Raw genomic sequence first — 15,297 nt, 5'->3', positions numbered from 1 at the left:
CAAATTAATTTACACATATTTGGGAAATGTTATTTTTTTATTGGACATGTTTTATAGCAAAAAGTCAAAATTTTTTTTTTTTTTTTTTCAAAATTGTGGGTCTTTATTTGTTTATCGCACAAAAAATAAAAACTGCAGAGAAGATCAAATACCACTGAAAGAAAGCTGTATTTGTGGGGGAAAAAATGACATAAACTTCATTTGAGTACAGCGTTGCATGACTGCACAATTGTCAGTTAAAGTAACGCAGTGCTGTATTGCAAAAAATGGCCTGGTCAGGAAGGGGGGTAAATCCTCTGGAGGGCAAGTGGATAAAGGACAGTAACATAAATATAGTTACAGACTCCTTAATGTAAGTGGTTTTAATAACTGATCTAATGTATAAGAGTTCCAGAAACACTCCTGGTAGCTTTCCAAATCCCTTGACCCACTTGTCCACTCAATAGCTGATACCATAGACCCTGATCTGTAACAGCTGATATTCATTTCATAAATAATTCATATACAATATGTTTATATCTGAGACAAATTGGTTTAATAAGAATGCACAGCTACTGAGTATTTTTAAAGCATGTTTCTTTGGAAGAATGATTATGGTAGTTTACAGAGAGCTAGCAAATAGTATATGACAGCAGATTGAAATATAACATGAACATTTTTATGAGATCCAGAAACTCAAGAAAACCTAACAAAAATAAGAGACCAGAGTAAGAGACCAGAGCAACAATATCTTAAAATCACTGAACTTGTAGAAGAATATGACCTGTGTTTTTAAAGTAGACCTAACCTAAAGTTCACAGGTCACATAAACGTATAGGTTATGTCACCCTTACCAAATCAAATTATATTGAGTAAAAAATTGAATTTTTTCTTGTTACAAATTAAAACAATAAAATAAAATATGCTGTTCCTGTGTAAACACATATGATTTAAAGCCTAGGAGAAAATCATATTGTCTGTGGCTGCCTAAGAACATTGTGGATGTTCCAGGCAATGCAAGGAAGCCATTAATTTAAATTAGTAGGACTTGTGAGATAATAGGATCAAGCTTTGTTGCCAGTTGTCTATAAAACTAGACAGTCCCTAAGTCTATGGACAGTCTAAAAAATACTTGAATTTTACCTGTTTGCAGTGTCCACTACGGGAGTACGTCTGTCTGTAAATATAAATGTGTTTTCTTCCAGAAAGTTTTGCTTCCCCACCCAAATCACATAACCTAGGATTTAACTGTTTATCTTTGACTATCGAGAAAATTGAGTCTGCAGATGCACTTCTATAACTCAAGAAATCAGGTTACCAGGGCTCATAGACCTTGGCTAGTTAAATTCCTAAACTGCTTATGAGAAGTTTAGTTATTTTAGCCAAATTGAATATGTCTGCCCTGCTTTAAAAGACACTACAGAAGAGTGCAGCCAAAGGTTAGAAAAATCCTCCATCCAGCAGTGTAGCAAGGGAAGGACAGTAGGATCGGTCCATACCTGTCCAGCAATATGGGGTTGCATTGCATGCAGGCAGTTCAGGTGAATTGATCTCTCACTTGAATGTGCCTGCACAGCTCTGGCACAAAAATCATCACAGCGAGAGTGAGCACTCCCAAGGAGCAATGCAGTAACCATTGCCAACAATAATTTGTCTAACTAAGCTCCCACTGACCACTAATTAAAGGGGCATTTACACACTGATCACTAATGTACAGGAGCACTTGACCCCTGACCACCAGTGAGGGATGGCACATATCCACCAATGTACAGGGACACTACCAACAATAATTGAGCAATGACTACCAATGTAAGGGGATTCTATCCTGGCCAGAAATATATATATATATAACGGAGTATATTGCAGCTTTCACTGACTGCATTTCTTTTCTTTTCATTTTTTTTTAAGTAGAGATTGGTGATGAGACATGATCTGGCCAAAATTTCAAATGTGCTATGTTTCTTGCCTCGTCGCCTATATTCCTGTTTGTATAACCCTAGTTATACTGTATAACTACAATGGACAGACATGTTCTTGTGCAATGGTTCAAAGTATTATACACACAGTGCTGTAAAAAAAGTGTTTGCCCCTTTCCTTTCCTGATTTTTTTTTTGCATATTTGTCACATTTAAATTTTTCAGATCATCAAACAAATTGTACTAGTACACAAAAATAACAAGAGTAAATACAAAATGCAGTTTTAAATGATGATTTCATTTATTAAGGGAAAAAAAGCTGTCCAAACTTGCCTGGCCCTGTGTGAGAAAGTAATTACCCCCCCCCCCCTTCTGAATCATGATTGAACAATGAGTAACCACATTTCTTGGAAAGCAGAGTTAAGTTTCATTTTCCACACCTAGGCCTGATTACTGCCAGACTTGCTGAATCAAGAAATCACTGAAATAAAAGCTGTCTGACAAAAAGAGAAAACTAAAATCATGGTGAACCTTCCCAGGAGTAGCTGTCCTACCAAAATTACTTTTGTATATACACTGCTCAAAAAAATTAAAAGAACACTTTTTAATCAGAGTATAGCATCAAGTCAATTAAACTCCTGGGATATTGATATGGTCCGTTAAGTAGCAGAGGGGTTTTTAATCAGTTTCAGCTGCTTTGTTGTTAATGAAATTAACAACAGGTGCACTAGATGGGCAACAATGAGACAACCCCCAAAACAGGAATGGTTTTATAGGTGGAGGCCACTGACATTGTTTTCCCTACTCATCTTTTCTGTTTTTCACTAGTTTTGAATTTGGCTAGGGACAGTGTCACTACTGGTAGCATGAGGCGATACCTGGACCCTACAGAGGTTGCACAGGCAGTCCAAATCCTCCAGGATGGCTCATCAATATGTGCCATTGCCAGAAGGTTTGCTGTGTCTCCCAGCACACTCTCAAGAGCATGGAGGAGATTTCAGGAGACATGAAGTTACTCTAGGAGAGGTGGGCAGGGCCGTAGAAGGTCCTTCAACCATCAGCAGGACCGGTATCTGCTCCTTTGTGCGAGGAGGATCAGGATGAGCACTTCCAGAGCCCTACAAAATGACCTCCAGCAAGCCACTGGTGTGAATGTCTCTAACCAAACAATCAGAAACAGAGTTCATGAGCTTGGCCTGAGGGCCTAACATCTTGTGCTTACTGCCTGGCACCATAGAGTTCGAATGGCATTTGCCATTGAACACCAGAATTGGCAGGTCCGCCACTGGCCCTTTGTGCTTTTCACAGATGACAGCAGGTTCACCCTGAGCACATGTGACAGACGTGAAAGGGTCTGGAGAAGCCATGGAGAACATTATGCTGCCTGTAACATCGTTTAGCATGACCATTTTGGTGGTGGGTCAGTGATGGTGTTGGTAGAAATATCCATGGAGGGACGCACAAACCTCTACAGGACCCATTGTCAGACCCTACACTGGTGCAGTGGGTCCTGGGTTCCTCCTGGTGCAAGACAATGCCCGGCCTCATGTGTCGAGAGTATGCAGGCAGTTCCTGGAGGATGAAGGAATTGATACTCTTGAATGGCCCCCACGCTCACCTGATCTAATGTCAAGGTCCTACCTTTCCTCAGAGCTTGTGCTGCTCCATGTGCTGGCATCCATCTTAGGTTTCTGCAAAGCATTGTGGGATCCTTTATGCTTTCAAGCCTCTGTGGCTCCTCCTCCAGGAGGTGGTGGCTTATCACATTTAAGCCTGCTGTCTGCAGCTGCTCTTTGCATTCGTGTCCTGTCTGTTGAATTTCAACAAGCTCCTGTTAGTGTCTCAGTGCTCTTCTGGATATCGACTCAGTTTTGGCAAGACTCCTTCCTGGCTTCTGACCCCGGCTCTGGCGACCATCCTTCCTGGCTTCTGCCCCCGGCTCTGGTGACCATCCTTCCTGGCTTCTGACCCCGGCTCTGGCGATCATCCTTCCTGGCTTCTGACCTCGGCTCTGGCGATCATCCTTCCTGGCTTCTGACCCCGGCTCTGGCGACCATCCTTCCTGGCTGCTGTCCTACCCAGTCATCCGCTGTTGCTGTTGTACTTGCATAGACTCTGTCTTGTTTTTGTACAATAAACTTACCTTTTATTGCACATCCTTGTGTGTCTGGCTCCTCGCTCCCTGACACCTAAATCCAATAGAACACCTCTGGGATATCATGTTTCGGTCGATCTGACATCGCCAGGACTGTCTAGGACTGTCCAGGAGCCCAGTGATGCCCTGGTCCAGATCTTGGAGGAAGTACCATCCGTCATCTCATTAGGAGCATGCCCCGACATTGTCAGGCATGAATACAAGCATGTGGGGGCCATACAAACTACTGAGTACCATTTTAAGTTGCTGCAACGAAATTTCAGCAAAATGGACTAGCCTGCTGCATAATTTTTTCACTTTGAGTTTTGGAATGTCTTTGAATTCAGTCCTCTGTAGGTTGATAATTTTAATTTTCATCAAACGATGGGGCATCCTTAGTTCCTAACACATTACCCAGTCCATATTAGTATAGATATCCAGCATGATATTTTTCCTCATTGATATCTGATGTATTTTCAAAATGTGGTGGGAGTGTCATGGTCTGGGGCTGCATTAGTGCTGGCGGCACTGGGGAGCTACAGTTCATTGAGAAATCCATGAATGCCAACATGTACTGTAACATACTGAAGCAGAGCATGATCCCCTCCCTTCAGAGACTGGGCCGCAGGGCAGTATTCTAACATAACGACCACAAACACACCTCCAAGATGACCACTGTCTTGCTAAAGAAGCTGAGGGTAAAGGTGATGGACTGGCCAAGCATGTCTCCAGACCTAAACCCTATTGAGCATCTGTGGGGCATCCTCAAACGGAAGGTGGAGGAGCGCAAGGTTTATAACATCCACCAGCTCTGTGATGTCGTCATGGAGGAGTGGAAGAGGACTCCAGTGGCAACCTGTGACGCTCTGGCGAACTCCTTGCCCAAGAGGGTTAAGGCAGTGCTGGAAAAAAATGGTGGCCACACAAAATATTGACACTTTGGGCCCAATTTGGACATTTTCACTTAGTGGTGTACTCACGTTTGTTGCCAGCAGTTTAGACATTAATGGCTGTGTGCTGAGTTATTTTGAGGGGACAGCAAATTAACACTGTTATACAAGCTGTACATTCACTACTTTACATTGTAGGAAAGTGTAATTTCTTCAGTGTTGTCACATGAAAAGATACAATAAAATATTTACAAAAATGTGAGGGATGTACTCACTTCTGTGATATTAAATAAATATACAGTGCTCAGCATAAATGAGTACACCCCTTTTGAAAAGTAAGATTTTATTCAATAGCTCAATGAACACAAGAACAATTTCAAAGATTTTGACAAAACTGAGTTTTATAGAACATTTGTTTTGCGCATTACATGAAAGTAAGGTTAATAATATAACTTAGATTACAATATCTTCTGTTTTACTCAAATTATTTGTTTCTAAAATGAATAGACCCCACAACAAAAACTACTCCATCTAGTATTTTGTATGACCTCCATGATTTGTATGGACAGCAGCAAGTCTTCTAGACATGGAATGAACAAGTTGGCGACATATTGCAACATCGATCTTTTTACATTCAAGAACGACCTCTTTTAGAGCCTGGATGCTTTATGGTGAGTGATGCGTAACTTGTCTCTTCAGAATTCCCCATAGGTGTTCGATTTGGTTCAGATCAGGGGATATACTTGGCCACTGAATCACTTTCACCCTGTTCTTCTTCAGAAATGCAACAGTGGCCTTAAATGTGTGTTTTGGATCATTGTCATGTTGGAAAAGTGCACAACGACCAAGGGCAAGGAGTGATGGTAGCATCTTCTCTTTCAATATAGAGCAGTACATCTGTGAATTCATGATACCATCAATGTAATGCAGCTCTCCAACAACAGCAGCACTCATGCAGCCACACAGAAGGACACTACTACCACCATGTTTCACTGTAGGCACCATGCATTTTTCTTTGTACTCCTCACCTTTGTGACACCATACAGGTTTGAAACCAAAGATTTATCTTGGTCTCATCACTCCAGAGTACAGAGTCCCAGTAGTCTTCTTCTTTTTCAGCATAGGCCCTGGCAAATTCTATGTGGGCTTTTTTGGGCATGGGCTTTTGGAGAGGATTTCTTCGAGGACGACTCCCATGTATGCCATTCCTCTGCAGTGTATGCCGTATTGTGTCACGGGAAACAATCACCCCAGTTTGGCTTTCTGCTTCTTTAGCTAACTGCAGTGAACTTGCTTGCTGATTTTCTTCAACCCTTCTCATCAGAAGACAATTCTGTTGAGGTGTTAACTTCCATTGATGTCCTGGACATCTCTGTGAGATGGTTGCAGTTCCATCTTTAATTTTTGTATCACTTTTTTTGCTATAGTATTCTGACTGATAAGTAAAGCTTTGCTGATGTTCTTGTAGCCTTCATCTTTCTTGTGTAAAGAAGTTCTTTTATTTCTCAGGCATTGTGCCATTTCTCTTCCATGCGGTGCCACTGCTAACAGCATGAAATGGGCAGGGGTTTTCTTGGTTAAGTAATGCCCTTTTATAATCAAATGTCTGCTGGACACCTGTTTAATGAATAATTAGACTCACCTGTAGTTGAATTCTTGGTTCGGGTGTGTGTGGTCCCATACAATCTGAGGAAGGGGGGAGGGGGGAGGGGGAAGAGAAAGAAAGGGAAGAGAGGGAAAGAGAGAGTGAGGGAGGGAGAGAGAGGGAGAAAGAGAGAGAGAGATAAAAGGGGAGGTAAGAGAGAGAGAAAGGGAAGAGAGAGAGAGAGGGAAGAGGGAGAGAGAAGGTAGAGAGAAAGGGAAGGGAGAGAGAGGGGAGATGAGGGGGGGGGGGAGAGGGAGAGAGAGGGGAGAGGGAAGGAAGAGAGAGAGATGGGGAAAGAGAGAGAGAGAGGGGGGAAGAGAGAGGGGGAAGAGAGAGGGGGAGGGGGAGAGGGGGAGAACGAGAGAGGGAGAAAGAGAGAGAGTGGGGGGAGAGGGGGGGAGGAAGAGAGAGATGGGGGAAAGAGGGAGAAATATAGAGCGAAAGATGTATAAAGAGAGGGGGGGAAGAGAAAGAGGGAGAAAGATAAAGAGAGAGGGGGGAGAAAGAGAGAAGAGAGAGAGAGAGAGAATCATATATACATACCCACACTAATTGAACTCTCTCGCTCTCTTACTGGGGAGGGTGCAACATTTTTGTGTTGCCTAGGGCAGCACAAAATCTAAATACACTGTTTATGGGTCAGAACATAGATTTTTACTGTACTGTAAAGAGAACCCTGTTACTGTTTAAAAAACTGCAAGTAAAAGCACAAAAAAATTAAGTATTTTAAATGCGTACTTGCAGCATTTTCCTTTCCATAATCTATTGTATTGACTTGCAGTGTGCCAGTGAGATTGCCAGAAAATGTGACTTATTTGGGAAAAGTCAATTCTCTAACACAGAAACAGAAAGGAAGATATGTAAGACTGTAGCTGGAGGAAGCAGCAGGAAAAAGACATGTACACATAAGGAGCCTGGCTAGATTGGTATTCTCTCAATGACGATGTTCCCACAGTGATTATTAGCCTTTGCAAGGGACAGTAGGATACAGGAGTGGTGACAGTTATGCATGTGATTATATGAAGTCCTTATATGAATTCCCTATAAAAGCAGACATCATCAGATTTACGCATTAGGTTCATGCATGCTAAAGGATGTGTAAGTGTAACATATGCAAATATTTATTATTTATTACCTCCCTCTAGGTCAGAGCTGGGGGATGGGAATATACAGTATACAACACATTCCTAAACTGAAGCTATATTCTTATCCGAGTAATGATTCATCCTGTAACACAGCCCTCAAAATTTCCACTCCCCTGCTCTCATTTAGCATGTGGAAATAACCTGGGGGCAAGCAGGGTCTGGAATAGGGGTGGGTGGGAGGGGCAGTTAAAAGCACCAATCTCCCTGTATGGCTTTCATTAAAGCAGCTGAAAGCTGCGGGAGGGAGAAGAGGAGAAGCAGTTTCCAGCTGCTCCATTGACAGCCATACAGGGAGATTGGTGCTTGTAATTGCCCGCACTGCTGCAGTGATCTTTCCTGACTGTCAATTAGATTTCTTTTTTTTTCTGGGCCCCCCCATGTGCTCATAAGTGCCCTGCCACTTCCCCCATCGCCCACGCCAATAGGAGAGGAGAGATGCTGGATCTGCTCTGCCTCCCCCTGTGCCCGCCCACACTCCAGTCCCTGCAGCTTCTCAGAGGTATAAATATTGGGCTTTTTAAAAAAAATTTTTTTACTAGTAATGGCGGCGATCAGGACGATTTATAGCAGGACTGCAGCGGACATTCTGACACTGGGGGGAACTGACTTGCTGTCACTGAAATCCCCAGTGACACCAATACAGTGATCAGTGCTAATAAAAAGCACTGGCACTGGGCAGGAAGGGGTTAACGTGGGGAGATCAAAGGCTTAGCTGTGTGCTGTGTGCCGTTTTACTAAGTGTGCTGTGTTAGTGCTTCACTGTAAGCACACTGCTTTGCATGGCTGTGCTATGCATAGCCTTGCAAAGCAGTGTGCAGGAGCTGACAGAGGAGAGAACTGTTTTGTTTACAAACAGTACTCAACCCATTGCAGATGTTCGGCAATCACTGGGCGCTGGTGAGTAATCACCGGCCAAGACTTGGTGATTGACAGCTGTGGCCACGAATGGCCCCCACCCAGAAATGCAAAATCACGTACATAAACGTGATTTTGCGCACAGCTACCACCCTGTAGCTGTATATCTGCTATGGGGCGGCGTTAAAGCGGTTAATAATGTAAAAGTTGTTGTTGGTAAAATGTCTTTCTGTACCTTTATTTTGCATAAAACATTTAACAGTGTCATGTCATGAGATAATTTACGAGGGCGTTTCTAGGGGTAGAATTAGGGTGGGGCAGGATAAGAGTTGGGTGGGGCAACTGGTGGTGAGTAAGGCTAGGTTCACATATGTGCGGGTGGTGCGGCTGTGGATCCGCACAAAAATCCGTGCAGCCGCACCACCCGCACAGAGGAATGCGGACCCGCAGGTGGGTGCCATTAGTTCTAATGGCACGCTGCCCGCACTGGAAAACACAACTGTACTGGGAACCGAGATTCCTGTGCGGGCTCTGCTTTCAGAAGAAGTGCAGGGACTTCTTCCCTGCATGTCACGGGGCACGGGAGTCCATTCAAATGAATGGGCTCTCGTACCCGCGCAAAACGTGGCCCGCACAACCGCATATATGTGAACCAGGGGTTAAGGCCTGGCTAGTAGCTCAGGACTTGAAATTGTGAGCCCTGCCTTAACAAATTTTAAAATTCAAACTGACATATGGTGTAAAACATGCATATTTAAAAATCACTTTCACTGAAAACTGTATTTCAACATGAAATTAAGATAAAGACAGCTGAAGCTATAGGAAAATGTTAACTTTTAATTAAACCTACTTCCAAGTTCCCCTAGTCTTTATATTATCATGGTCAGCCTTGGGTTTAGGAGAAGAAGGTCAAAGACAGTTAGATTTGAATATACCTGCAGCTGCCCATTGGCCTGGATCGTTTGCCTGGATCTAGTGGTTTTTTGTATATGCAATTTACAATTAAATATTTTTTTCATATGCCCTATTTGAATTGTCATAAAAATTGCTTTTTAAATTGGCAGTAGGCGCCATACCATACATGAAGCCCCCAATTAAGAAGTAATTTGAATTATTGCAGGAAATGCCTGGTGCCTACATTGCATTGTGGGATGAGACTGAGGATTCATAATATATGTTTATGCTTGGCTTTCTATAAAGTCGACATTTGCTCCAGACAGTTCTACACTGTGGAGGCACTTTGAAGATTGTAACCACAATCTGTAGGCATTAGATGGTTCCTACTAACAATTTGTATGTCTTTTTTCTGAACATAAGAAAACTTTAGAGAAAACCTCAAAATGAATGATTTAAAGTGGTTGCAAACCCTTAAATAAACCCAGTGAAGTGACAAACCTCAGGTAATACACAAAGTTGAAACAAATACCACTAAAGTTGTACCTGTTTATCTGTAGCACTGTCTGCTCTAAAGTCTTCTAGAGCGTACACTTTACACAGCATTTTCAAGCAGGGCTCTGACACACTGCACAGCACAGAGCAGAGAGAGTACTGTAACCTGAGCTGTGAGTGAATGGAAAGAACCCCCCCAACCCCATGCAGAGTACACAGTAAAACATGCACAGCTGAGGCTATCAGTCATAGGTTGTGTGAACACTGTAGAAGAATGTGCTTTGTTTATTTTTCATGTCAAAGGTTTACAGCCACTTTGAACCTATTATGTGAGAAATTTTGCTGCCATTGTTGAGAATGCTATCTGACTGGCTACAATGAGCAAAAAGTAGAAAAAGGTGAGCGCTAGGCAATAGGAAGCAGCTAGCACAGAAGATAGGTTACAATCCCCAAAATGAATGTGCAGTGCTAAAAGTACTAAAATAAAACAATAAAGTGCATCACATAAAAAATGTATCAATATATGTTGACCTACTGTTGTCAATCCATTCTAAGTCACTGACTTAGAACAGGTATATTATAGGTATAGGTATTATATTATATTATATAGGTATAGATGATTATAACATGACAATCATACTGTCAGCATGTTCATCTAAAACGTTCAGCAAAGGCAGTCTTCATGTTTTTAATCACATTTTCCTTGTAGAAGGAAACTAACATTTTTTAGCTTATTTTTTTTACATCTTTCAAGCTTATGGAAGTTTTATGCTTTTTATTGATATTCTATAACATATTTGCAAAAAACATTTAATGCAGGGTTTCCCACAGGTGGTGTCACACACCATTTAAGTTAATTTGAAGAGAGGGCACAGCAGAAGGTATTTATTTCCGAGTTCGGTGGACCCACTGTTCCACCAGGGAGCACAGATGCTAGAGTGGTGTCATTTTTTAGCCAGATGGTCAGAGCAGACAATAAACAGTAGTACGAGACAGCAGGCGGATGGGCAGATCAGGCACAAACCACACCTAAAGAGTCCAGGTTTCACACAGGTAGACAGAACCATAATTGAAAAAATAAAGCTAAAAGGCAGATGATCAGGATGAGTACAGACAAGCTGAGTACAAAGTCCAAACAATTTGCAGGAGTAATCTAGGGAATGAACAGGTAGACAGATCTAAGTCAAGGCATAAGCAAACAGACCATACACAGTCTGAATGCCCAGCACACTATTTAAGTCCTGAGCCTCAGTACAGCAAGTAACAACCAGTAGTCATTCAGGCTGATGATTACATTACAGCTAAAGCCCCAAACACAGGATCAGAATATTAGACAAATGATCATCCATTTTTTTTTTTTTGCATGCTAGTCTCAAAAATGAAGGTACTACACGTACGAATTCTTGTACGAAAGAATTCTTTGAACTAAGAATGATAATTCTATTTGACACAAGAGATAACGGCCTTAATTTGGACATGGGATTCCTCAATCATTATCCAACAGTTTTATGACTCCCTATGTGAGTGTTGTCCCCCCCCCCCCCAGTCTTTGCTTTTGCTGTGTCTTATCTCTAGTCTTTTTTTTTTTTTTCATCCTACACATCTCTTCTAACATTCTGCTAAAACTCTGTGAAGTAGTACTGCCTGGGCCTTGAAGAAGGGGACATTCCCTGAAAGCTTGTCCTCAAAATTGTATGTTAGTGCAAATAAAAAAAGTATCACGTCAGTACTCAATTGTTTCTGTACAAAAGAAAAGAATTTCAAAAGTATTATAGTATTGTATTGTATTTTCGGGCGACTACTGTGCTAATTAACCTCTTGATGCTGCCTCCTCCTGGCCTCTTAAGGGGTTTGTGACGCCAGGATTTGGGTTTTAGGGCCATGCAACTACCATGATTTGCTGTCACAGCGGTCACATGATCGGCACTGGTAAATGTTCCAGCAGCGTGCAGTGCGTACTCTTGGTACGCAAATATGCCTCTGCATATTTGCATACTGTCAGCGTCAACTGGTTAAATGAAAATAATTTTTACGCTTCTCCCTTTGGATATTGATGTATGAATTATCGTGATAGGCTCTTGAAAGCTGTATACTAACGATGAGATTATCGATCAGTCGTCGTTTGAAAATTTTTGTACAATTTTCATATGTGTGCGGGTGTAACGTATATGTGACATGATGTAACGTACAAGTGACATAAATGTACAGATTTAAGTAGATAAGATGTGATCAGTAGCAATATGCAATCGTAACTGTAGTGACGTTCCATTGTCATTAAAAATGTATATTCCATCAGAGGTACTCAGACACAGAGGCATCAGTTAGCGGCTGAAAAGCCCAGCTTCCTGGATGTGACGCCTTTGTGCTAAATAAGGTTCTGTCACCTTCTGGGGAAACCGGCTTAGGAGGAAGTGACTCCAGACATTTCAGCTTCATGACAGCAGGGAGCTAAAAGTATACCCATACATCAAAAGGTGTATGTCTCATCTCTCATAAAACTAAAATATTAGTTGCAGAGAGATGAACATGCTCCCTTCTGTTTGGGCACTCTGTAGGCTACATCGGCACATAAAAACCATATTTGTGGGTTAGGTAGAAGGCCAGGAAAATGCAGGAAATGGCTAGGTGGCGCTGGATTGTGACAGTTGAATGGTGGTTGGTACTGTCGCGCTGGTATCGGAAATCCAATCCCCGACTTGGTGTTTCAAGCCAGTCTTAGTCCGATTGAACTTGGGAAGGTCAGCACCCAGAACATCCTGTGGGCGTGGCGTGAGGGGGATCCGTGACAGACTACATGGACCTCGTCTGCAGTCAGCTGCTTTCCGGCAATGGCTAAAGGGACTGTCCGTAAGCACCTTTGACGCCCTACAGGAGCTAATGATTAAGGACCAGTTCCTACAGACATGTCCTTTTGAAGTCCGGCAGTTTGTACTTGACCGAGATCCCAAGACAGTGGATCAAGCAGCAGAAATAGCTGACTCCTATGCGGCTAACAGAATGGTCTGCTGGAGGGGATGGAACACTGTGCTGTGGCCTATCTAGACGACATTGCAGTGTTCAGCGAAACCTGGGAGGAACATTTAGCACACCTAACACAAGTTTTGGAGAAGATCACTGCAGCCAGCCTGACAGTTAAGCCCAACAAATGCCAGGTCGGCATGACCGAGGTACAGTACCTGGGACATATAGTGGGGGAGAGGCATGGTCCAGCCTGAAACCGGGAAGGTAGACGCCATCATCTCCTGGCCCACTCCCCAGACCAAGAAGCAGGTCATGTCCTTCTTGGGGATGGCAAGGTACTATCGGAAGTTTGTTCCCAACTACAGTGCCCTGGCCAAACCCTTGACGGATTTGACCAAGAAAAAGCTACCAAAACAGGTTCACTGGACAGCAGACTGTGAACAAGCATTTGCAGCTCTTAAACATGCTCTGGCCTGTGCTCCCATGCTGCAGGCTCCAGACTTCCGCTGCAGGTTTGTGGTCCAGACTGATGCCTCGGCCTATGGCCTAGGCGCTGTGCTGAGCCAGGTGAATCCAGCTGGGGAGGAGCACCCTGTTTTTTACCTCAGCCGGAAGCTGCTGCCCAGAGAGGTGGCCTATGCCACCATAGAGAAGAAGTGCTTGGCAATTGTTTGGGCCTTACAAAAGCTGCAGCACTATCTCTATGGTCGTGAATTCACAGTGATCACTGACCACAACCCCCTTAGCTCACTGGGGACAATGGGAAGTTGTTACGCTGGAGCCTAGTTTTGCAGCAATACAACTTCACCATTCAGCACAAGAAAGGAAGCAATCATGGAAATGCTGATGGTCTGTCCCGTCAGGCGGAACCTTCCATGTAGACGCGTTATCTGACCCGTTTAGGCTCAGCTATGCATCGTCTGGAAGAGGGGAGATGTAACATACATGTGACATGATGTAACGTACATGTGACATAAATGTATAGATTTAAGTAGATAAGATGTGATCAGTAGCAATATGTAATCGTAACTGTAGTGACCTTCCATTGTCATTAAAAATGTATATTCAGTCAGAGGTACTCAGACACAGAGGCATCAATTAGTGGCTGAAAAGCCCAGCTTCCTGGATGTGACACCTTTGTGCTAAAAAAGGTTTTGTCACCTTCTGGGGAAACAGGTTTAGGAGGAAGTGACTCCAGACATTTCGGCTTCATGACAGCAGGGAGCTAAAAGTATACCCATACATCAAAAGGGGTATATCCGTGACAGAGGGCCTTAAGAATAGGCAGGTAAGCATGTGAAAAGGAGTCTAGTACTCTACCCACTGACTAAGCCTGGGTTCACACTGATGCGGTACGGAATTTGCAGTGTTTGCTGCGCGAATTCTGCTCCACATCAGAATCGATCGCATAGGTGTGAATACCCATGTAATCCGATTCTAGTGCGGACCAAAAAAAGGGTCCTGCAACTTTTTGGTGTGGGTGCGGTGCGATTAGAGCCATTCAAAATGTATGGCTCCAATTGCACCACACATACAAATTGCATGTGGTTCGCACAGGAATGCGGTGTGAATCACATGTGACATACCATACTGCTTATATGTGAACCCAGGCTTAAAGTGTAAATATGTAGTATATTGAATTTACCTAAATAAAATGAAAAACTAAGTATAACATTGTTATTTTTTTTGTTTTGAAAGAAAACATATAGAAAAACACTATACATTCTCTTCACAGCTGTCTTCCAGTGGCTGCGACAATTCTTGTCCCTATCAGCATCTATACACCAAGAGCAACATCAAGTGTTTTTGGAAAACACATTCATGCTCATACTGTTATGTTTTTTTATATCGTATATTTATAATTTGTGTATTTAAAAGGTATTAACTATAATGGGGACATGTTGTGGGACCACTATTCACATTTTGTCACGATCTGGAGGCCTTTAGTACATCTTTTAGGGCTCCGTGAGCATTTTTTTAAGCTCCTAGAAGCTGCTATTAGCATTTTTTTATGCTCCTAGAAGCTAAATAGTGTCAACCTATGTGTCTATGCACATTACTGTAGGCTATTAGCATTCTTTGAGCTTCAGCGCCTAGAAGCACAAGAAAAATTGTTTTTGTAGAGTTTTTTGGACCATTTTTCAAGCAAACAAAAATGCCAAATGCTTCTTAACGCTACTAAAACGCTCCTAACAGTTTTCTTCTAGCTTACTTTCTCCTCTACATTTACTTTACAAAAGCTAATAAAACGCTAAAGCTCCTTAATACTCCTGAACTCTACTAAAATGCTACTAAAAAACGCTAATACCAAATTGACCATACTGTCAGATTTCAGCCAGCTGCCTGATTGACAACTGGCTTCATCACTTAGGCGAGAGCCAGA

General features: G+C 42.6%; 1 protein-coding gene across 6 annotated transcripts in view; it reads left to right on the top strand.

The window, feature by feature from the left end:
• Positions 1-15,297, top strand: part of FAM184A (family with sequence similarity 184 member A) — a 327,003-nt gene that overhangs the window by 93,967 nt on the left and 217,739 nt on the right. The gene's annotated exons all lie outside the window — the stretch shown is intronic.

The sequence above is a fragment of the Staurois parvus genome, unplaced genomic scaffold, assembly GCF_062004578.1.
Source record: "Staurois parvus isolate SC_StPar_1 unplaced genomic scaffold, SC_StPar_1.0 ptg000672l, whole genome shotgun sequence".
Taxonomy (NCBI): domain Eukaryota; kingdom Metazoa; phylum Chordata; class Amphibia; order Anura; family Ranidae; genus Staurois; species Staurois parvus.
This window is presented reverse-complemented; position numbering and strand designations above follow the sequence as displayed.